This window comes from Equus przewalskii, chromosome 5, assembly GCF_037783145.1.
Source record: "Equus przewalskii isolate Varuska chromosome 5, EquPr2, whole genome shotgun sequence".
In the NCBI taxonomy this organism is placed as follows: Eukaryota; Metazoa; Chordata; class Mammalia; order Perissodactyla; family Equidae; genus Equus; species Equus przewalskii.
In genome coordinates, this window is record NC_091835.1 from 12,863,774 (window position 1) to 12,887,890 (window position 24,117).

At 40.0% G+C, this 24,117-nt stretch overlaps 1 long non-coding RNA gene across 1 annotated transcript in view; it reads right to left on the reverse strand.

Annotated features, from left to right (window-relative positions):
* Nucleotides 1-22,055: 22,055 nt before the first annotated feature.
* LOC139083461 (uncharacterized) overlaps nucleotides 22,056-24,117 on the reverse strand; it is a 36,355-nt gene continuing 34,293 nt past the window's right edge. The window contains exon 3 of the long non-coding RNA XR_011540179.1: nucleotides 22,056-23,187. This is a non-coding gene — a long non-coding RNA (uncharacterized lncRNA). The remainder of the gene's footprint in view (nucleotides 23,188-24,117) is intronic.

Here is a 24,117-nt window from a genome sequence, read left to right on the forward strand (position 1 = left end):
TTGTACTGTTCCAAGGAGCTTGTCCACTTTAGGAATCCATCCTGATGAACCAGCACCTAGGACGTTTCCTCAGCAGAAAAGATCCAATTCTTTTGCATCTTCTCTTACTCTCCTTTGCACAGAGTAGGTACTCAATAAATGGAACTGACTATCTAGCTGCACTGCCCAATAAGGTAGCCATTAACCACATGTGGCTATTTAAATATAAATTAATTAGAATGAAATAAGGTAAAATTTTATTTCAAGTTCTCAATAAGCGCATATGACCATTGGCCACCATATTAGACAGCACAGATATAGACCCTTTCCATTATCACCTAAAGTTCTGTTGGACAGTGGCTAACTCTAGAGTCTAGAGATTTGGTAATTTATTAATCTTGAAGTTTGGGAGAAGTAAATTCCTTGCGGTTTAATTATATGTGTGTTGGGACGATAGGGTGGAAGAAGAGGAGAGGAAGCAGAAGGAAAGATGAGCTCTATAATCACCTTTCACCTCTGGTTTAGACATAAATAATATTTATAAACTATCACCTGGTATGTTAGTCTTTTTCATATTGCTGAGTCTTCTGGAAACACTCTAAGGTGCACAGTTCAGCAATCACATTTACCATTAAACGGATATGAGCATGTGTTCTTCCAGGGTGTGTCTCCACACATCAACTGTATTTCAGTTCATCTCCCAAAGGCAGGAAATGTGTCAATAAGAATACTTGTAAATTCATGACCTCGAACTCCTCCAAAACAAAGAAACCAAAAGAATGATGGAAAAATCCAAGGAGAAAGGGTGTTTTTTGCTGAGGTTAGCACTCCCAGCCCCAGTTCAGTTAGAGTGGTGGCAGGCATTATATTTGTCTCCCCAAGATTCATCACACTGTACTGGCAAAGACTCAGCGAGTAGAAAGCAACAGAGCATGGACTAAGATCAGCAATTTATCTGAGGCCAAATACCAAGAAACAAAGCAAGATTCATTATGTACGCCTGCTACAGGTGTATTAGTTCCGTTTCAGAGACTTCCAACAGGTCTTCATTTATTTCTACATTTAACATCACTATCAACCTTAATATAAGAAACAATACAGTCATTTTTTATAGTACTTGGAAGGGAAAATTCTCAGGAGGAATTTTTCAAAGGATTTTTCAGGTCCATTTTTCTTATAGGAAAGTTTTACATTTGAAGTAATACAATCTGTTCCCAACAGAGTGGAAAGTCTTTGTCTCTGGTCTTTGGTGCCAATTGGTTGACTTTTTAGTACTTAGGCTTCCTTCGTTGGCAACAGTCCCCGGACTCTGTCATCCCCAGTAGCTGTCATGCACAATACCCAGAACTCTTCAGCTAACTCTTTCCCTTCTTCCAACCCATTAAGCTAAATCTTACATCAAACTATAAGGGTCAGATTCTTATAGAGCCTCTAGAACTTCTACTGCAACATATTTTCAGCTTCATTGAGACCACCAGCCTCAGGAGAGCTTTTTCTCGTTGTTTTGTCTTCCCTTCATAGTGTCTGTCCCATGATCCATTTTATAATTACTATCTTACTAACACCCTTAGATTTCATGCCTTCTCTCTGATGTACCTTCTCGGGGAAACCTTGGACAACCTGGTTTTACCAAATTATTATCTTTTTCTACACTGCCAACTGAATGGCTGAGCAGGTCAACCTCCACTTTGGATTGAACACTGCCCAGCATTTGTACCTCTGCTCCATCCGATATCAGCTGGGCAGCTTGAAGTTGGGAACTAGAATTGTCTGAAGGCTCACTCATTCACACATCTGGCGGTAGATGCTGGGAAGATTGGACTTCTCAAAACACGATGGGTGGACTCCAGGGGCAAGCTTCAAGCGAGAAAGAGTGAGACAGAGAGAGACTGAGAGTGACTAAGGGTAAAGCATTTTATGACCTACCTTTGGACGACTACATATGAAGTCTCTATCTTGGGATTTCTCTCCCACGTTAAATTCTCCTACAGGACAAAACTGTACACTCATAGGGTTTAAATATTGTATTTGTGCTGACGTCTCCAAGAACTTATTCCAGCTCTAGAGCATTACCCCAAGCTTTGACATCTCAAATTGGATGTCTGATAGTCCTTTCAAGCTTACCAAGTCCAAAAGCATAACTCTTGATCTCCCCTGTCCTTCTCTAGCCATCCCCCTTTCAGTAACTATCATCGTCAAGTCCAAATCCTGAGAATCATCCTTGTATTTTCCATTTCCTTCAATTCTCCTCCTTCAGCCCCTCAGCAAGTCCTGTTGGTTCCATCTACAAAATGAATCTAGTTCTTCCTATCTGTTCCGTAATCACCTTAGTCCAAAACATCTTTTCCCTGGATTGTTGTGTAGCCTCCGAACTTGTAGAGAGCATCAGGAACAATTGCTGTTGTGGAAGTTTAAATCTTTCATATCATTTAATCACTCTTCCTTCAAATGTTATCTAAAAAAACACCTGGGACTATGTTGAAGTGAAAGCTCCCAGCCTGGGTGCAGCACCAGCTTCCACCTACCAATGACTCTGATGACAGGAGCCCAAAGAAATGGCTCCCTGTTATATTTGCCTCCAAGGAATTACACTGTACTATCAGTAAAGAACACTAACCTTGTCTAGAAAAATATGATGGATATGGAAAGTGTTGCATCTTTTTTCTCTGTTAAACTAACCATGTCTTCAAGATGTACAGATCTTGTTAATAAGGTACAGGCCCTGTGATTTAATAATTTATTAAAAATAAGTGTTGGGGCCAGCCCCAGTGGCCTAGTGGTTAAGCTCAGAGTGCTCCACTTTGGCAGCCCAGGGTTCAGGTCCCTGTTGTGGACATATACCACTAGTCAGCAGCCATGCTGTGGCAGTGACCCACATACAACCTAGAGGAAGACTGGCACAGATGTTAGCTCAGGGCAAATTTTCCTCAGGAAAAAGAGGAAGATTAGCAACAGATGTTAGCTCAGGGTGAATCTTCCTCAGCAAAAAAAAAAAGTATTACACGTCTCTCATATGCCAAGCATTGTTCCAGTTGCTGAGGAAACTGGTAAACAAAACAGAGCTTCTAGCAAAGAAAGGCAGACAATAAAGAACAAACATAAAATATGTCAGAAGGTGGTAAGGGCTGTGCAGAAAACTGAAGCAGGGTGAGGGAGATGGAACATGAAGGACAAACTGCAGGGCCCTGAGCTGCTTTCTATCTGATGGTCAGGGGGTGCCTCCCCTTAAGATGATGCTTAAGATGAACCACGTGAAGGGGCAGCCATGCGGGTATCTGAGGAAAAGTGTTCTAGGCAAAAAGAACAGCAGGTTCAAGCGCCTTGAGTATGATGTGTTTGGCATATTCAAGGAACCGAAAGGAAGCCAGTGCAGCTGGAGTGGTGTGAGCAAGGAGGAAGGTGGCAGGAGATGAGGCCGGAGAGGGAGAGCATGACGTTGATGGTTGATCGGGCAGCTTGTGTGACAAGGCTGAGAGAATTTTGGTGGAAGGGGCAGTCCTGTTAGAAGCACAGGCCAAAGGTAGAGAGGGCATTATCAGAAACAAAAAAGCTCTGGGGAAGTGGATGCCTGTATGATGTAGGTTTCCCTTAGAAACCCCAACATCTATTCAATATATGCAAAGCACACGGCAGGTGCCCAATAAATGAAAGCTGTTCCTGTTTCTGTCAAGTTTGGTGTTAATTGGAAAGGTGGTCAGCCTGGCTTCAAATCCTAAGTCCAGCCACGGTTCAAGTCTTGTCTGTGTGACCTCCAGCCAATCACCTAACTTCTCTGGACCTCTCTTATTCTGTGTTATTGTGCTGACAAATAAGTTGCTTGGGAAAGTGCATGGGAAATGCTTAGCAGAATGCTTAACGCATGTTAAGGGCTCAATAAATGTTGCTTATTATTATTATGAGGGATTTTGTAAGCCCCTCCGTTTGTTGTAACAGCATGGAGATGAGAGAGATCCTAAAGACACAGTTAATGTTATTTTGTGTCTATTTCTAGACTCTCTTCTCCATTGCTGTCTTCCTTGCTTGGTTCACATCTCTGTTCATCTGACCCCCACCACTCTGCATCCATTTTCTCCGTTTTATTTACCCACCATCGCAATGATCAACAGACGACATGCCACATGTTTACTTCATCATCCTTTTTCTCCTCCAACTAAAATGTAAGCTCCGTGAGAGCAGGAATTTTTTCTTCTTTAGTTCATTGATGTCTCTCCAGCGCCTAGCACAGTGTCTGGTACACAGTAAACTCACAATTAACACTTGAACAAATATCAGGGGAGCTCTTCAGCTGTCAGAAAGAATGGGTACCACCCCAAACCACAGGTCCTCGCATTGGAATTCAGAGTGTTGAACTTTCTAATCCAGAGCATCGCTCTGTGACATTACTGTTATGAACATTCGGGAACTAAACATCTTGGATTTCAAGCCTGACAATTTGGAGAGCTCCAGAATTTAGACCAATTTCCTTTCTCAGGAACAAGTAGCCAGACCTACTTTGACTAAAGCCCTGGGAAGCCCGCTGGGACCTCACCCTGCCCGCCACTCTGCACACTGAGCGGGTATGTGCGTTCTGTAAATTTCTGTCATTAGTAATTGCCAAACAGCCCTTTGCTCGACTGACTTGGCTCCTCACTTAAGTTGCATATTTCGACTTGTAATTTCTCCAAAGGGCCATTTCAGACGTTTTACTTCCTGAAATTATAGTGCTTGTATTTTTTAAGCCATTTGCAGTCCTGTCTTATCCACCGGAGGTTAGGCTTGGAAAGATGGAAGAGACATAAGATTTTCTTCAGCCACATTTGGTTTAACCAGTATGAACTTCACAAAGAATATCTTGTTCATTTCCCCAGGGCCAAGAGAAACTTATGGAAGGTGTTCTATAAAATAGAAATTGTATTTTGTTTGTCATCCCTGTATTTCCTTGGGAAAGCACAGCCTGGGGATACTTTTGCATTGGATTGCAAGTTTGATTTAAATCTCTGCATATACTTCCTGGGGGTAGGGATTTGGGGCAGCAAGTGGCAAGGAGCAGGTCTCTAACAATTACTGTGACAAAAACTTTAACTTTGGAGATTTGAGGGGTTTTCGGTAATTCTGATCAACTAAGACACGTTTGTGACACCCAGTTGGTCAGCTCCTTTTTTTCTCTAAGGCTTAAAAGTCAACCATCAAGGGTCACACGTGTAAATAACCAGTGTTGGCAAAACGTGTCCGAGAAAGCAATTTTACCTTTTAATTCCTCCTAAAATGAAAAGAATGACCTTTCTGCTCACACTTCATCTGAGTATGAAAACCCGGCCTAGCAAATGCTGATCTTCACCCTGGTGGGATGAGAGACTTTGAGCCAGGAGCCACCCCAGGAAAGCTGTGTTCCAGAGACTCCGGCTGGCACATTTCTGAAGAGCACCAGGAGGCTCTGCTCCCTTCCTCCAGGCAGGCAAGGTTTTGGGGGATGAGATCAGCTTTCCTGAATAAGGTCTAATTTAAATAATGGTGGATTTAAATAATAGTGATTCATTTGCTCCCACTAGATCAGGACTGCCAGAAACTGCAAGGGGGAGGTTTGCATTTATAAGAAGCCTGAGGGTGCGGGGGGGGGGGGGTGCTGGTTGTTTCCACTAAAAGAAATGTCACTCATCCTGGAATAGGAAATGTGGGCATCCCTTGGGATTGAAAGGGAGAGTTAGCTCAGGGCAAGAGGTCATGGGATGGGGTAATAGTGTTGACGTGTGGCTGTGATCAGAGAAACCTCCGGACCATTAGGGATGTGCCTTGGGGAAAATGGTGGGTGAATTGCTACGTGGGTTTTTAAAAGTTGAGTAAGTAAAACACTACAATGCTGGCCCAGCTCCAAGGTGGTGGGAAGCCAGCATAGATGAGTGTAGCAATGAGGGAGAGACTTCCTCTGTCAACCATCCCAGAGACACTGCAGCGAGGTGATCCAGGACCTCAGAAAAGAGTGGAAAGATGGAGAGCGCCATCACTGAGCAACTCCCATCCTCACTGGATGTGTTTCCTTCCCTGTTCCCCAAAGTAGCCTAGGGGAAGGAATGTTTAGGATAATTCACTTACATTAGGTTGACAGGCAAGAAATAATAAAAAGAGATTCAATTAGCCATGAAAGTGTGTGTGTGTCTGTGTGACTGAGAGGGTGATCAAGAGAAAGCCGTGGGGCAGCTGAGAAGATTGACTGTGCCGTCCGACACTCTGGATAGGTGAAATCACCTTCAGAGAATCCCAGGTATTTACGAGGTTCTTCCCGAATAGAAAGGATGCAGTACAACTTCAGAAATTGCTTTAGTCCTCATAACAGATGCTGCCCCGAAGCTGAAACCTAGGCTAGTACCCTGCAGCAATACTGGCTCTTTTATGTTGTTCTAAATTAAATTCAGAGCCATTCAACCCGTGCCACAAGTACTATTATGTGGGCTTACTTGTGCTAAATCTATGTTTATGGGAACATAAAATACATGTTGTTCTTGTCGTCAGATTTTATTATTGACGATGATTTCTAATATGTGCCCATCAGTTGCCCTTTTAATCACTGTCAATCATTCTTTTCTATTGCAGTCAGATTTAAAACAGCAGTGATGGTTTCAAAATAAGGCCCTTCCTCTGCTCAACTGTATTTAGGGCTAATTAAGATTAAATAACTATTCCCAGCAAGGAGGGCAGAACCCAAGCAAATCTTTGACAAATGCACCCTTCCCCTTAGAGGAACATATTCTTGTCTGCTGCCAGTAAATATTTCCATTATAATCATAAGAAAGTTTGTTTTTCTGCCCATTGAGAACATCATGCTGCTTCGATACAAGTGGAGAAAAATATACCAGTCAAGACCAGGAAGGAAAACACAAGAAACATTTAATTAAGAAAAAAGTATATAATTCCCTGTTTCTTTCAGTTTATCTCAGTTCCATTTGGTTGTGATCACAGGCTCTTAGCTCCCACTCAAGTCTGACATTTCCCCTAAGTCTTCCCACCTTCTTCACTCCCACACCCTCAGTGATGCAACACAATTCATTCACTATAATTTGAAGGTTATAGTCAATTGCTCCAAGACGAGAATGCAGAATGGATCGGATCAGACTTCCTGCATTACGAAGGTTCATCTTGATTTTGCTTCTGTAGACTCTCCTGCAATGTCTTGCCCAAAGGACTCTCTGTTCAACTTTGCTTTGACTGGGCCTTTTAATTTCTCCTTTCATTTAAAGATGAGAGTTACCGTCACTTTGCAAATGATAGATTTTAATATTTCTTATATTTTCACTTCCCGTTGGAATCTTACAGTTACTTTTATGAAATTCCTCTAACTGATAAAAGTTAAAATGAAGTGTCTTCCCAGCCCAGGGAAGGAGAAGGAAGAAGTGTATTGAAAGATGTATTTGCTCTGAAAAATTGGACTGGGTGAGAAAAGTAAACTTTGAGCTACCTAAATGGAAATATAATAGATAAATTCATCCCAATTTTTGGAAATATAAGAAAATTCTATCATAAAATATAGAGTTGAAAGAAATTAACATAGTGAAGAAACAAGCAAGGGTATAGTTTTTTAAAATACAAACACACTTAAATAAGAATTTCTTGTGTGCATTCAACACAGAATGGTTGAACATCAACATTGTAATGTTCTGTTCAGTCCTCCTTACTAATTTCTCCAGCTAAAATTTCTTAACTCCAGTTTTTGCTGATTTTCCGAGGGGACTAGAAACATTAACAATCTTCAAAATAATTTTTAATTAATCTACTTAAGAGTTATTGGTAGACCCTAGTTAACTAATTGCTCCTTGGTACCAGTGAACTACACTATATACAGTTTTGCTGTGTATACTATGGTATCTAAACTCATTTATTCTTTCCAGAACTGTTTATTGAGCACCTATCGTATATCAAGTCGAGTTCTAGGTGCTGAGGATGCAGGAGTAAAAAAGATGAATGTAAACCTGAGCCTGCAGAGCTTACATTATAATAAGCAAGATAGTCAACAACAAATAGATACAACACTTTTCGGGAGTAAGACATGCTATGAATAAGGGGATAGATATTATCAGATGGGGCCAGCTAGTTTAGAGAGAGAGTCACCAGGGAAGTCTTCTCTGAGGACGTGACTTTTGAACAAAGACTATAATGGGCAAGACAGAGGGAAGTGGGAGAAGAGGTTGGAGATATGAGGATGGCAGCCTTGTAGGCCACGGCAAGGACTTGGAACTCTGGTTTGAAGGAGACAGAAGCTCTGGCTCAGAGAAGTAGCATGATCTAGTTTACATTTTACAAAGATCTCGCTGGCTATATGGAGAAGGGACTCTTGGAAAAGATTGCCAGATAAAACACAAGATGCCCTGTTAAATTTGAATTCCAGATAGACAACAAATAATTTTAGTGGAAGTATGTCTCATATGTTGCATGGGGCATACTTCTACTGAAAAGAATATTACTGTGAGGCCAGAATCCCTGAAATAAAATGCTGCTACCACTAACCAACTTGGAAGTAATTCTTGTGTGGGCCACTCTTCTCCTCTTCTACCACCTTCCAAGTAAACTACCCAGACCTGTTGCTCCTGGATTTCCAGCCTGACTCAGAGGCTCACAGAAAAGAGCGGGGAGGCGGGAGGAAAAGGTGGTGGGCCTTTGGCCAATGGCTCCTTTGCCATCTATCTCTGACAAGCCCCCTCCGACCTCCTCTTTCCACAGTCATCACGTAGTGCTTCTTACCAGTGGCTCTGTCCTCCCTGAGCCTACTTCAGAACACACTAAAATAGAGTATTGAGACTATCCTTTTACCCCTAAGGCAAAGCCACTGGAAGTTTGTGAGGAAACACACACACACGCACAAACCTAGATTAAGCAGCCAGTCTTCATTTCCCCAACACCCAGGGCTAACATGCTAAGTGTGCTTGGGTATGCTTATGCCTTGACTCTCTCTCCCCATCATTATTAACTCTGAGAACAAGATGATCCTCCACCTAATAGCAATATGATTGACAAATAAGATGATCACAAACACTTGCCAACAATAGGTCATTCTGAAGACTATGATTAATAGAGGGAGAGGCAACAGAAACTTTCCAAGGAGGAACGACAGAGACACTTTTCTGTTTCTTAGGACTTAAGAAAACCAAAAACTATAGACAGTTGAAGAACTAAGGCTAGTTTTCTAGAGTGATACATTAGTTTGCTAGGGCTGTTGTAACAAAATGCCACAGATGGAATGACTTAAGCAACAGAAATTTATTTTCTTGCAGCCCTGGAAGCTGGAAGTCCAAGATCAAGGCGTCTGCAGGGCTGGTTTCTCCTGAGGCCTCTCTCATTGGCTTGCCAACTGCTGTCTTCTTGCTGTGTCTTCACGTGGTCTTTCCTCAATGCACATGCGTCCCTGGTATCTCTTTGTGTGTCCAGATTTCCTCTTCCTATAAAGACTCCAGTCATGTGGGATTAGGGACCACTCTAAAGGCCTCATTTTAACTTAATCACTGCTTCTAAGGCCCTATCTCCAAATATGGTCACATTCTGAGATACTAGGGGTTAGGGCTTGAACATACAAATTTTGGCAGGATACAAGTCAGCTCATAAAAGGTGAGGATATGTTTGTAATGGCAGTTGAAGTCATCAACACTGAGGGACCAAAGGAACAAATTGGGTTCTCCAAACAGCAGACTAGTAGGGCTCTGCTGGTGGTAGGGGTGAGAAACGAATGCATGAACAGAGGGTCAGATGGTAAACTGGGTCCAACTCCCTCTAACTGTGAATGTGAATCATCAATTTTCTCAGTAGATGAGGGGTTGCCCGCTTTTTCTCATTGGGGGTAGATTAGACCATAAGGAATATAGAGGGTTTATGAAAGCAAACATAACACTGTATTAGAAATTTAATTCTCAATATCCCCTAATCTGAAAAGTTTGATAGTCGTCAACCATAGATTGTGTTTAAAATGACTTTTTGACATGGCAAGGGGTATAGCAAGGCTTTTGATGATGGAAGAGTAGTAAGCACAAAAGAGAAATTTGGAAACCACTGGCCAGAGTAGAGCTTTTTAAACTTTTCAAACAATATAAATTTGATGTCGGAGGAGAGTGAACCCCTGGCTGGGAGAGAAGAGAGAAATGGATGTTGTGTTAACATTGAATATATTTGAACTTCACATTCTATTCTACAATATATTTCTTTTTATTTTGATTGAAAAACTATGTTACCTTTATCCCCCAAGTCCTCAAGAAAGTTCATGACCCAACAACAGACCTCATGCTTGTTGTGTAGCTTTTTCTGACCTCTGGCCTCACAGTTACAGACCTGGATTATTTGTGCCTGGATTTGAGAATCCAGGCCTCAAAGTCTTAAGTGTCCTCTTGTGGGGGGGAGTAGCCCTCTGGATAAAAAGTTTAACACACATCCTTACTAAGCCTTGGCCACAGGACTTGCTCCGGGCATGCTATGAGTGAATGAAAGTCTAGAGTCTCGGACAGACAAAGGCAGGATCTCTCCTTCCCAATCTCAAGGCAGCCCCTCCACAAATCTCCCTGACCACTACAGGAGTTCCCACCACTTCTCTGGCAGTAAATGTATAGTTATCTATTGCTACAATTATGATGCATAAAAAACCACAAAACCTCAGTGGCATAAAATACAAACATTTATTTTCACTCATGACTCTGAATTGGCTGAGTAGTTCTGCTGATCTTGGCTGGCTTGGCTAAGCAGTTCTTCTTCTTGTCTTGGCTGAGGGTCGCTTACATATCTGGCAGTCAACTGATTTTTGTTAATGTAGGATAGTCCTGGCTGGGATGACTGGCTTTGCTCCACGTGGTCTCTCATCCTCCAGGAAGCTAACACAAGCTTGTTCTCATGGTACAGGGAAGAGAGGGTAGTAGGCATGCAAGATCTCATAAGGGCTGGCTTCAGAGGTGAGGCCCCATTCTATCAACCAACAGTGAGATAAAAGAGCAGCCCAGATTCAGGGGACGGGAAAATAGATTACACTCTTTTTGGGAAAAGTGGCAAAGTCACATTGCAAAGGGCAGAGATTCAGGGAAAGTTGGAGAATTAAGGCATTTTCTCAATCAATGTATCACAAGAAGGCATCTGAGTCATCTTTTTTGTAAGCAAAACTCTGTAATCGTATTATCTTTTTCCATACTGTTTACTTACGGAGCCCAGAGAATCTCGCTGGAATCCAGGATGGAATATCGGGGTGAAAGGTTTTAAGCCCTCCTTGTATGTCAGTTTTAGCTACTTACACATACTCTTTGTTGGGAGAAGAAAAGGGTGCACATCCAAAATGACTTCTCTGAAGACTGGTGGTTGACTAGAGATGGGCTTGCTCTGTTACATTGAGCCAAATTCTTGATAAACATAAAATATATTAATAATAAATTTATTAGACTTGTGACAATTTGGCATCTGCTTGAGCAAAGATTTCAATCACGCAAAGAAAAAAAGTGTCAAAAATGTGGAGGAGAAAAATTACGCAAGTCAATAATGCTTAGATGTATAGAGGAAAAATTAATCATATTTTTGAAGCTAGTTCAAGAAACTTCAGTAATTATGAGGCAGATTTATAGCTCATAAAGTGTAGTTTTTCCATGGAATCATATGTCACAGTTAAAAGGATATATAAAAGATGCTTAGCTCTTCATTTTTAAAGTGTATATCGTTACCCTGCTCAGATATTTACTTACCTTTATCCATGACTAAAGATGAATACTCAGAGAAAGAGAAGGAGAACTCACATAGTTTCAGGAATAGCCATGCAAGGTGAATTTTGGAATCTACAATGAAGGGACACAGACAATGACATTGATTGGCCATTGCAATAGGCACATTATCTCATTTAATCTCCACCATAACATTGTGGGATAGTCATTAACAGCCTTTGATTTTATAGATAAGGAAGCTGAGATTCAGAGAGGATAAGCAGCTTGCCCTAATTCGCACTAGTGAAAGAGAAAGCCAAGAATTGAACCCTAATCTCACGGTTTCCATTTCTGGCTGTGATTTTTCCACTATAACGGGTCATTTCCATCTTGGGTAACCACATCTTTGTAATTTGAAAATAAAAAGGTACTGAGCTGATTTTTACTCTTTGGGGTGTTTTTTTTCCCTCAAAGGCAGAGAAAGAAAGCCTATTTCACGCTGTATGAATGAACACCTCACCCTTTGTTCATGGTCTTCCCTGGAATGATCTTTGTTAAACTGAATACAGAAAGACTAGTCTTCAGGGGAAAAAGCCAGCAGAAATGATAAACACAAACGATGCAGTGACTCCAGAGTTTACAAATTTGAGAAAGAACTTTGCTCCAGGTCAGGCTTGGGGGAGGGGAGGAACAGCCACCCACATGAGACACATGCCCAGGGCTCGGCTGCTGTGGGCACCCCATGCCAGTATCCATGAGGTAATTCTGGAGAACAGCAGGACTCATTCATCCCACATGCCTTCTCAGACAATTAGGGTAAACAACTTTCAGATGTGTTTCCTGTTAGCTTAAAAAAAAATTTCCATAGTGGTACTAGGCAAGCAGTATTTGAAAATTCCCTTTTGTGTTTCCTTTAAAAGTACTTTCTTTTGCAAGAGATTTCCCGGACATGATATCATCCTAATTATTCCTTGACCAATTTTATCACCAACCACTTCACATCTAGACAGTTTACCCAGCCTTACAAGGTGGTTAGGGTCACTCTGGGAATGTCTGAAATAGTGACGACAGGAACACTTTAATTCCGTGGCCAGATCCTACGTTTGGAGTAATACGTGACCTGTCTGCCTGAAGAACATTTACTGCAAAACTGGGAGACAGAACTAATTGGTTGTGGAGTCATGAGGCTAAAGTGGCTAAAAAAATCTGTGACTGGAAACGTGAAAGAAAATAATGAATTGACAGCTAGTTCTTACTCTGAGTTCTAAAAGCAAACTGTTCAGAATTGTTGCAGAAGCTGACACTTCCAAAATTGTCCCTTGGCTCCCTGAATAGAGTTCAGAGTTCAGTGCTCCCCACTTCCCTGTTTAGGCTTTTCTCAAGGATTTTCAAACAGAGGAAACAATCCCCCTTCTACCCCGGGCTCCCCAGAGGGTATAGACAGAGAAAAAGTTGAATCCAGATTTACATAGATCTGCTGTTCTATAAGATTCTTGCCTCAAAGATGAGATAAAATGAAAGAAATGTTGGCATTATGTTGATAAATCACTTGAGACAATGCTAGGTCATTCTTAGAAGAAGATAAGGAAATAGACATTCAAAACCAAAATTTGAAGTTAGAGATAGTTCCAGAACTTATTTTGGAAATGACGTTTGCCACAGATAAAGTCTACTTGAGAGAGACAAGTCTCTTATCATCAGATTTCAGGGTTGTGAAATTTTGCCAGTTTTTATCTAAAGAAGTGAGGTCAAGGCCAGCACCTCTGGCCATAGTGGCTAGTTATTTGTGTATGTATCCCACGTTCAAAGATCTTAGCTTTGTTCAAAGCAAATTCCAGCTGGTCTTGCCCACTCATGGGACTGGAGAGCCCTCGGCAGTCCACGGAGGTACCACTCATAACCGCAACAGCATGAGGATGAAGAGGGGAAGCCACACTATCCAGGGACAGAGAAAGGCCTGCGGGAGCCTTGGGACCCCTCAGCCTGGTAAACCTGGGAATCTGCTCCCTCCTGACCTAACCTAGATATCACAGGACAAGACTACAAACGGCCTTGGCATTTCACTGACACAGGGAAAAAGTGGGAAAGGGAACGAGGTGTGAGATCTTGGCAATCTTTCAGGTCAAACGAGGGTTAGCCCTATAGCTGCCAAGTGACTATTACTGTCTGAAATAGAAGAATCCCACTTTCCTTCTGGATGTAAGGCTGACTTGGCTTCAGTAGCCATCTCTTCATTGATCATCGGGGTTGAGCTGGCTCCCCTGGCTGGCTAAGAGAAGGCTCCTTCCTTCCCAAACCTGCATTCTCTCTACTGTAACCCTTTGCTCCCTCTGCGTACAACTTCTTTTCTAAACCTCCCAGGCTGTGAGACTGTCCTCCCCAGCTCCCCACTCCCACTTCTATAGGAAAGGCACCAAGATCACCATGGGCCTTTGAGCCACATTGCAGCTCTAAATGGCTGTGATTTATTTTTACAACAAGAGGAGGAGTGAGTGGGCACATGTTCCCTGGAATTTGAAAGAAATTTCCTTGCCTAGAGGGCTTCAATTCTTTCCTCCTAAAAACTCTCCTTAAGAAACAACCCAGAAAAAATGCCCTTAGTCATCAGCAATCAAATGTGTGAAAGTCATGACCTTGTCTGAATCACCTCTCTGGTGAGGACAGAACCAACCAGAAGTCAGTTTGAGGCAGCTGTTGAAGAATAGTAACCCTTGCCTTCAAGTTAGCTTGAAGAGCTTGTTTTAATTAGCATCAGAGCAGAAGAGTATGAATTAAGTCTAACGCTGGAAAAAACAAAAGAAAAAAATAGTACAGAAAAGAGAAAAAATGAACAAAATTATGAAAGCCTGACATTTTCATATTTTTTTAAATTCCATATATATATATATATATATATATTTTTTTTTTTTTTTTGGTAAGGAAGATTGACCCTGAGCTAACGTCCATGCCCATCTTCCTCTATTTTGTATGCGGGACGCCTGCCACAGCATGGCTTGATGAGCGGTGTGTATGTCCCTTCCCAGATCCGAACCCGCAAACCTTGGGCTGCCGAAGTGGAGCACACGAACTTAACATTTCACCGCCAGGCCAGCCCTGTAAATTCCATATTTGTATAAAATTCAGTTCAGCAAAGATTTTACTGTGCACTAGACAGTCTGCTAAGTTCAGGAGATAGAAAGATGAGTAACACCAAATCTCTCTCCTAGAAAACTATGCTAAGCACATGGTAAACTTTCAATAAATGTCAATTCTCTTCTTTCTGCTAGTGACAGAAATTCTAAATTAGTGAATATTGTGATTACTAAGAGTTTTTAAAAATAATATACTGTGGCAGAGAAGACTAGCTCTCCCCCAAAATCCATTCTTAGCCTCTTTGCCTGGGCATGTTAGTAGACTACATTTCCCAGCCTCCTTTGCAAACTTGTGACACGTGATTGAGTCCTAGCCAATGGCATGTGATCAGAAGCAATGAGTTGCTTCTGGGCTGAGGATTTTTAATAAGTGGCTGTCTCTTCTCCATGCCCAGTTTCTTGGCTACCACGGTATATAAAATAGATAGGTCTTTATCACAGCAAGTGAGAGTGGAAGGTGAGACCATCCCTAAGGTATTTTTAAACAAGGGGATGGATATGATCAAATTTGCTCAAGTAAAATCCTTCTGGTAACAGGATGGTTTGCTGCAGAGAAAGACCATAGGGCAAGAATACCAGTGAGCAAGCTATTGCAGGAATTTGGGTAAGAATATTGAGGCCCTGAATCAAACAGTGCCTCTGGGTGTGAAGAAAGGGGGCTAATTAATTATATCTTCAGACCTCTGTTGCTAAAAGTTATCTGAAGGCAGACGGGGTTGGGAAATCGCTCATAACTCGTGGACACAGTCAGGAAGGAAAGCGCCTACCACTTTTTCCACTCTCTCTCCTCCTCCTGTTCCTCATCCTCTCCACACTTGACAATTTTCCATTTTTCAAATATCAGGATACATCCCTGAGTGCACATACAAGAAAATCAATGTTAGCAAAAATTCCAAATCCCATAATTGCACTCCACATCCAAACCGTAGTCCAAGACCACTAAAAATTATTTGTAAAAATGTCTTTAGTCAGCAACTCCATGACTAGCCATTGGAAGGAATCTTACCAGAGAAAAATACTAATAAATAGAAAGCATACAAAGGGAACACTTATAAGGAAGTTTTAGTCTAGGACTGGGGAAAGTGGAAAAGAAAAAGGTAAGGAGGAAAAATATTTAAACATATAATTTATAAAGTTTTTTTGTAATGAAAGGAAAATGTGTAATTTGTAATGAGAAACAAATTGCAAAGGTTTAGGAACCAGGTTAGGCACCAGAAAATTACAAAAGGCTCTGATGACCTAAATCTTTGCCGGGGCACAGTAGAAGAAACACATTTACATCCTTGGTCTTAATTAGGCAACTAAATCTTTGCAATAATCCACTATAGCAAAGCGTACTAGCATTGTCAGTCTGAACCTCAGAAACTGAAATGATGTCTCTTAACCTTGATTTTATAAATGTTTTTCTTGGCTTCAACTGGGGGAGGTGGGGATGCCTTTGCAAAAGTTCACAAATGTCTTGTTTCCCAATAAGCAGTTTCAACATCTTTCCTTTGGCCTCACGTCCAGCTATAAGACTTGAGCTCTCTATTAACATTCCTGGCACTTAATACTTGATTGATTCGTGAATCCTAAATTAGCTACCCAAACTTTTAAGCAAAACTACAAGCCCAATGTACAACACTTTAACAAAATTGATTTAAGAAAGACAAACTATTTTGACAGTCTGAGAGATTCTAGCTTTGACTATAAGCAAAGGAAAATTTAAAAAAATACTTTTCTGTCTCATGGTGTTCTTAGTAGACAAAAAAATGGTTCATTCTTTGAAGATAAAATGTAGAGTCCAATTAAGAAAGGAAACATCTGCCAATAGAAACAGCAATGAGAATTAGTTACATATCCTGGAAAAATAAGATTTATCCCAACACTGTTGATGCTGCTTAGTAAGATTGGACACCAGAATTGGCAAAAACATTTCTTATTCAACTATTTTATGGAAATCCTATGAAAATAATTGAAAACAGAAACATGCAATTGCTTCAGCAGAGAGAGCGCACATTCCTTCTCTTCTACCTTCAATGGTTTTGCAAATCTATAGAGGGCTTGGAAGGAGAATACATTAAAAGAATCCTCAATATGTGGAACAGATATGGAAGTTAACTGTGAAGCAAGGTTTTATATAGCAAACTTTTTCCCACTGACTTTCTTCTTAAAATGGAATGAATACATTCTACTGCTTCAAAACAAAAATGACTTCCAAAAGGAAATAAAAATTGAACCCAAGAATGCAACACATCTCTATAGCATACATTTAAAGCAAGTTAAATTGGCTATGCTACTCATATTAACGCAAAAATACGTATGCCAAAAATGAAAATTATAAAAATGTGGAGCCATTGCGTAGAGGTGTAAAGCATTAGGATGGGGGCATTTGCAAGCATCCAAGCCTTAATAATGTGATCCTAATTCCCATGGACACATTTGCCCAATTCGAGTTTCTACTTTATGGCTGTTTTTAAGTTTACTGCCACTTACTGACCTCTATTGACTCAACTTGCATAGAATTTAGTGGTCAGTGCTCACAAAATTGTTTAGGACCAGTTAAAATAGCACTAAATGAAGGATCCACTGTGCAATGATGGTTGTTTACACCAGTGCTACATTAAGGTGTGGTCTGCACACCTTATGTTACCAGTCTTAGTACAAAAACTAAGACTAAGCATCAAGAAATGCTTATAGCAATTTAGTACTGCTGTGATATCTAAGCATGGGCTCTAAGTAGGAGCATTTTGTTCAAATATGAATAGACAAATAATCAGCCAAAGGTGGGTTGGAATTTTCTTTTTTAAAAACAGCCTTTCACCACAAATAGATTGAGAAGCATTGGTCTACTTTGAATTAGGATATAATCATAGTCTAAGTATGGTGACAGGAAGACGCCAGATGAAAGGGAAGAAATACTTTCATCATCTCAAAGTTTATTTTTTAAAAAAACTAGTTTCCAACGGGCAATGGAAACCACTAAAACCACGATTTACCTTCTACGTTTACTGTGATTCACCTCTGTATCTGTAACTTGGGCTACAGTCATAGGAAAGGTCCATAGCCCAATTGCCAGTCTGGCAGCTAATTTTCAAAATTGATGATTAATAATGGGTAGCACATACAACGCCAATAAAATCACCCAAAATCATGTCACCCGTAGATAATCATACTAATATTGGGGGTGGAGAAACTTTCCTAAATTCTTTCCCATATCATACAATTCACTTAATAGATCATGAATATTTCTCCAAGTCAGTAAAGATACTTCTCCATCAACATTGGTAATAACTGCAGAATATTCCATTTTATGAATATGCTATAATTTGTTTAACCAATCTACTCCTGTTGAGTATTTAGATTACTTATACCTAACATCATATCTTTTTCTATCTTTTTACCTTTAATTTCTGTCTTTATATGTAAAGTGTGTCTCTTGTAGGCACGTACAGTCTTACTTTTCAATCCAATCTGACAATATCTTCCTTTTAATTGGAGTGCTAGACTATCTACATTTAACATTATTATTGATATAACAATATATTGATATATCGGGGTTTAAATTTACTATCTTGCTTTTGTTTTCTATTTGTTCCTTTCTCCTATTTTTCTTCTTTCTATTGTACTATTTCTTACCATTCCATTTAGTTTTCTTTCTTGGCTTATTAGTTCTAGCTGTCTATTGTGTTACTATAGTCATTGTTTTAAGGTTCATAGTATCCATCCTTTACTTCTCACCGTCTCCATTGCAGTGATATTATACCATTTCACATATGGTATTAAAAATCTTACAATACCTCTCTCTTCCTGGCCTTGGTGTCATTTTTGTCATAGATTTAGCTCAGATGTGTGTCATAAACTCACATACGTTGTTATTATTTTTGCTTTAAACAATGATCTTTTAGAAAGACTCCAATGATGAAAAGAAAAGCTCTTTCATACTTACCCACATGCGTATGTTCCAGTGTTCTTTTGTTACCGTTTCTAGTGTTCTTTCTTTAGATCCCTTTGTTTGGATCCAGATTTCCATCTGTTATCATTTTCCCTCTGCCTGGAGGACTTGCTTCAACTTCCTTACAGGGTTGGTCTGATGGTGGGCACTTCTTTCAGTTTCTGTACATCTCAAAATGTCCTTGTTTTGCCTCGGTTTTTGAAAGATCATTTCACTGGGTGTGAAATTCTAGGCTGGCAGATTGGTTTTTTCTTTCAGTACATTAAACACAATAAAACGCTATCTTCTGACTTGAACTGCTTCTGGTGGGAAATCTTCCATCATCCTTAACCTTGTTCCTCTGTGTGTTAGGTATCTTTTTTCCTCTGGTGCTGTTAAGATTTACGTTTATCACTGTTTTTTGACAATATGGTTATGATGTACCTTGTATTTTTCTTCACGTTCTTGTGCTAGGGGTTTGTTGGACTTCTTGAATATATAAGTTTATAGTTTTTATCATATTTTCAGCCATTACTTTTTTAATATTTTTTCTCTGCTCCCTCCTACCCCTTCACAGACTCTGATTATATGCATATATATCTCCGCTTAACATGTCCCACATTTCACCCATGCTCTCTTTTCATTTTTAAAAAATTCTTTTCCCTCTCTGTTTTTCACTTCAGATAGTTTCTTCGCTGTGTCAAGTTCACCAGTTGTCTTAGCTCAAGCTGCCATAAAATGTCATAGACTGGGTAGCTCAAACAAGAGACATTTATTTCTCACAATCCTGGAGGCTGGGAGGTCTATTCAGTTCCTGGTGAGAGCTCTCTTCCTGGCTTGCAGAAAGCCACGTTCTCGCTGTGTGCTCACATGTTGCAGAAAGAGAGATCTCTCTTTCTTTCCCGTTTCATAAAGCTGATAATCTCATCATGAGGGCCCCACCCTTGTGACCTCACTTAACCCTAATTACCTTACAAAGGCCCCATGGCCCAAAGGCCATCACAGTGGGGGTTAGGTCTTCAACATATGAATTTTAAGGGACACAATCCGTGACACTAAACTTTTTCTGGGCAATATTTAATTTGTTATTAATCCCATCTAGTATGTTTTTTATCTCAGACATTGTAGTTTCATTTGTTTCTTTTTTTTTTTTTTTGAGGAAGATTAGCCCTGAGTTAACGTCTGCTGCCAATCCTCCTCTTTTTGCTGAGGAAGACTGGCCCTGAGCTAACATCCATGCCCATCTTCCTCTACTTTATATATGGGACGCCTACCACAGCATGGCTTTTGCCAAGCAGTGCCATGTCCGCACCCGGGATCCAAACTGGCGAACCCCAGGCCGTCGAGAAGCAGAACAGGCAAATTTAACCGCTGTGCCACCAGGCCGGCCCCCTGTAGTTTTCATTTCTAGAAGTTTGATTTGTTTCTATTTTATATCTTATATCTTTATATCTTCCAAGTGCAATCTTTTCTCTAGCTTCATAGCTCTATTATCTGGGCACTTCTGGGTTGATATCAATATTTTTTTTTATCACTAGGGGCATATTTTCCCACTTCTTAGCATGCCTTGGTTGAATGCCCAACATTGTGATTTTTAATTTGGTGGGTGCTGGATATTTTTGTATTCCTATAAATATTCTTGAGCTTTGGTCTGGAACACAGTTAAGGTACTTGAAAATAGTCTTTAATCCTTTCAGATCTTGCTTTTAAGTTTTGCCAGGTAGATCCAGAATAGTGTTTAGTCTGCCCCTCATTTTCTCCTACTACCGAGGGCTCATCTTACCCCAGTTATTTCACTGAGGCAAATGTCTTCTGAGGTTTTCCACCTTGGCTTGGTGGAACATCAAGTATTCCTAGCTATATGAGAACAGGTCAGAGTTTCCTCTGTATCTTTTCAGTGATCCTTTTCCTGGTCCTGATCAGTCCTCAGTTGAGGACTCAAGGGGAACCCACTGTAGATCTCCAGAGCTCTCTCTTTCTGTGGAGCTCGCTCATTTCTGGTACTCTGCCAGCAAACTCTAGCCACCTTGGCCTCCTCAGGCTCCTATCTCTGTATCCTCAACTCAAGTAGACTTCTGGACTCTGCCTTACTTTCCCTTCCTGTACTCATTCCTGAAACCTCTACCAAGCAGTAAGCTGGGGTAACTATAGGCCTCACTTCATTGGCTTCCCACTTCTCAAGGATCACTCGACTTTGTTGCCTGATGTCTAAAGTCTTAAAAAGCTTTGTTTCATTTTTTTTCCAGTGTTTTGATTGTTACAGGCTGATGGGTAAATCCAGTCCCTGTCACTCCATCTTGACCAGAAATGCCCTACTTATTGATTTTTAAATTACTTCACATATTAAGAACATTTCCATTTCTCTTATATATTGCAAACTGGAAATTATATTTAACTCAATCTTTGTGGAGTTAGTCCTGGAGCCCAGGTCAAGAGGAAGAAAACTGAGAAGGCACAAAACTTGCATGGGTCCAAACTCTGAGTCAGACATAAGCTAAACTGGTTCTCCGATCATGAAGTTGTATAATAGCGATACGTCTTGTACTCAATTGGATTTCCCTGGAATAGGAGACTTTGATAAATGTACACCTGGGACTAAACTTTCCTAGAAATAGGCCAGATCTATATGTTCAAGCAAACTGAAAACAAAATAGAAGAAGCTAAGTAGGAAAACATTAAGTTTAATTCATTCATTTCTTCATCTAATTAACGTAAGCACTTACTATGTGTCTAGGGCTTTTCCAGACACAATTAATATCATTTCATATTAAATATGAATTCCAAAATAAACTTTAGTTAACACATGGAGAAATGGAGGGAAATCATTGACACCTCCTAAATTTCTGTATTAATTTAGGAGGTGGCAGATATCAGGAGATATTTCAACCCTTTGAAGCACAGACTTATTTTCAAGTGCTGTTCGCCCTGAGAAGTTGAAGAAAAACAAAAGCAGGTTTTTCTAAAATGAGGGTAAAATAAGAGTTTATTGCAAATGTGTCACTCAAATATCAAAAGGCATTGGCTTAACAAAAGAACAATATGGAAATATTTTGCCTCTAGTAAATTATGTACAAGATTAGTGTATCAGATATTTGAGTTAAGAAATTTAGTACTCCAAAGATGGCTAATGCTGCCACTTAAATCTCCACGATGATTTGTTCAAAATGAATTTGTGACATTTCTAAAGTTGTAGAGGATGCAATCGATGGTAAAAACAGTCCAAAAATTGTAGGTTTGGATTATGAATTGGAAAATGCTTAAAATTCAGTATGAAATTCCAAAGTAAAGAGAGATTTCCAAAATTTCCCCAAATTATTTCCATTGCCTACCCAATACAATCAATACAGCACATATCAGTATCCACTACAATTAATTAATTAATCTCTTCCAATTAATGACCACAAATTACTTGTTAGTGAACTCTTTATTTTGGAATAATTTTAGAATTACAGAAAAATTGCAAAGCCAATGCAGAGTTCCCACATCTCCTCCTCCCCACACGCATAGTTTCCCTCAGTGTTAACATTTTACATTAATTACCAGGGTAACTTTGTCAACACCAAGAGACCAACTTTGGCACCTTACAATGAACAAAACTCCAGTTATATGGAATAACTTGAAAACTGTTCAAATAATGAATGCCAACGTCTTTTTTAAAGGAAAACATACTACCATTTTGGTTGATTGATAATACCCTAAAGTTAGGTAGTGACGTAGCTCTGTGTTGAGTTTCCTTCGGAAGAACTGAAAGCAAACTAATTTGAACGGAATTTGCTACAAATTCTCAGATGAGAGCTGTTGTATCTCTCACGTTGGGCTGACCTTGGACTCATACTAGCCATAGCAGCACCATTCTTCAAGTGCCGAGGACTCCAGGAAAGCTGGTTTTCGTTTTTCCAACAGTATTTTAAAGTGCTTTGGATTTATTTACTTTGCTTTTTTTTTTTTTTTAACTAATTCACTCAAATCATACCTATCAAATTTTCTTGACAAAGATGAGGGTTCATTATTTGGCAAAGTATTTTCTTCTGTTTGTGCATTAATGCACACATGAAAGTAAGCAAATCACACTTATATTTGCATTCTTATGAATGGCCTTTATTGAAAAGAATAAGATTTCATGAAATAGAGACCATCCTGGAAAATCCGGGATGTAGCGATTTTGTCTCCATGGCAACTGGCTAACTGGTTGCACCTGGTCCTCCAGGGTAATTAATTTCTTGTGCGCTGGGATAGTCTGCTGCTTCTCAAGGCCAGTGAAACAGAAGAAACAAGATGACCTTTCTTTAAAACAAAACAAACTTAAATCACACATAGAGAAATTAGACTTTTGTGTATGCTCTAATTTCACTTTTGCAGCGGGTTTTATATTTGAGGAATAAAATGGGAGGCCAGATGTTGAGTTCTGTGAAGCTTATTTTTCGGAGAGCTCTATTGCATTAGCCATATTTGTAGGATATTGAAGAGTTTTCTCTTGCTTGAATTAGTTCAGCTGAATCAATATCTGTTTATGGGTCCGTATTTGCACATCGTGCTTCACCTGAAAAGAGGAGGAGAAATGTCAGAAGACCTACATACTGACTATCCAAAGACTGGTGACCCTTCACTCTGGTAGCATATTAGAATCAGCTGTAACTCTTTTAAAACAACCAGTGTCTGAGCCCTGGGCGCCAGTAATTTTCAAAAGCTGATTAGAATGTGCAACCATAGTTAAGAATCAGAATCAGATAGTATAGTAACTTAGTTAACTTTGTCCCAATGAAGTAAACGTCTTTGTGGATAAAGGAGGGGTAAATATGTGCTATTTATTAAAGTGGGTTACTGTTTGTTACTTAATATTCCTTCCATGCTACAAACTAATGAAAGCTTCTGGGAATGCTTAAGGTAGTAGATCTAGAAGATAATGTTCTTGGTTTTCTTTTTTTCAATCCAAGTGTGGGATAACTTAAGCTTTTAGGATATACCATTCCGTCTGAGGAGGTTATAATGTCTGAATCTCAGCGAGCCGCACTTTAGAGTTTTCCCAGCCGTGCGCTGGAATCAAACTATCCTGGCTCCAAGAGCCGATGGTAAAATTTTCAGAAATTTTGCTGGCTAGCTGTTAAACCATTAGTGGCTTGAAAGTGACCCTCGTGGGCGTATCTACACCATGGTAATCAGCAAATGCTACAAATTAGGGCTTTGTTTCTCCTGGAGAGTGAGTTCTTAAACATCTACCTGCAAACCACCTGTTTTCACCTGTGTGATGAGATCAAAAGGACGAAATTTGACTGGGCTTCAAATATTTGTCACCTCTTTGTTTTTATAGATACAGAAACTGAGGCTTGGAGGGTTTAAGTGACTCGTGAAGAAAATTTCTGGTGGATCCAAGAATAGAAGTCAGTTCACCAGATTGTCTATCACGTCTGTCTTGATTCTAGTCTATATAGCAAACGCTTTCAAACAGCTCAGCATTGTACAAATAAGCACC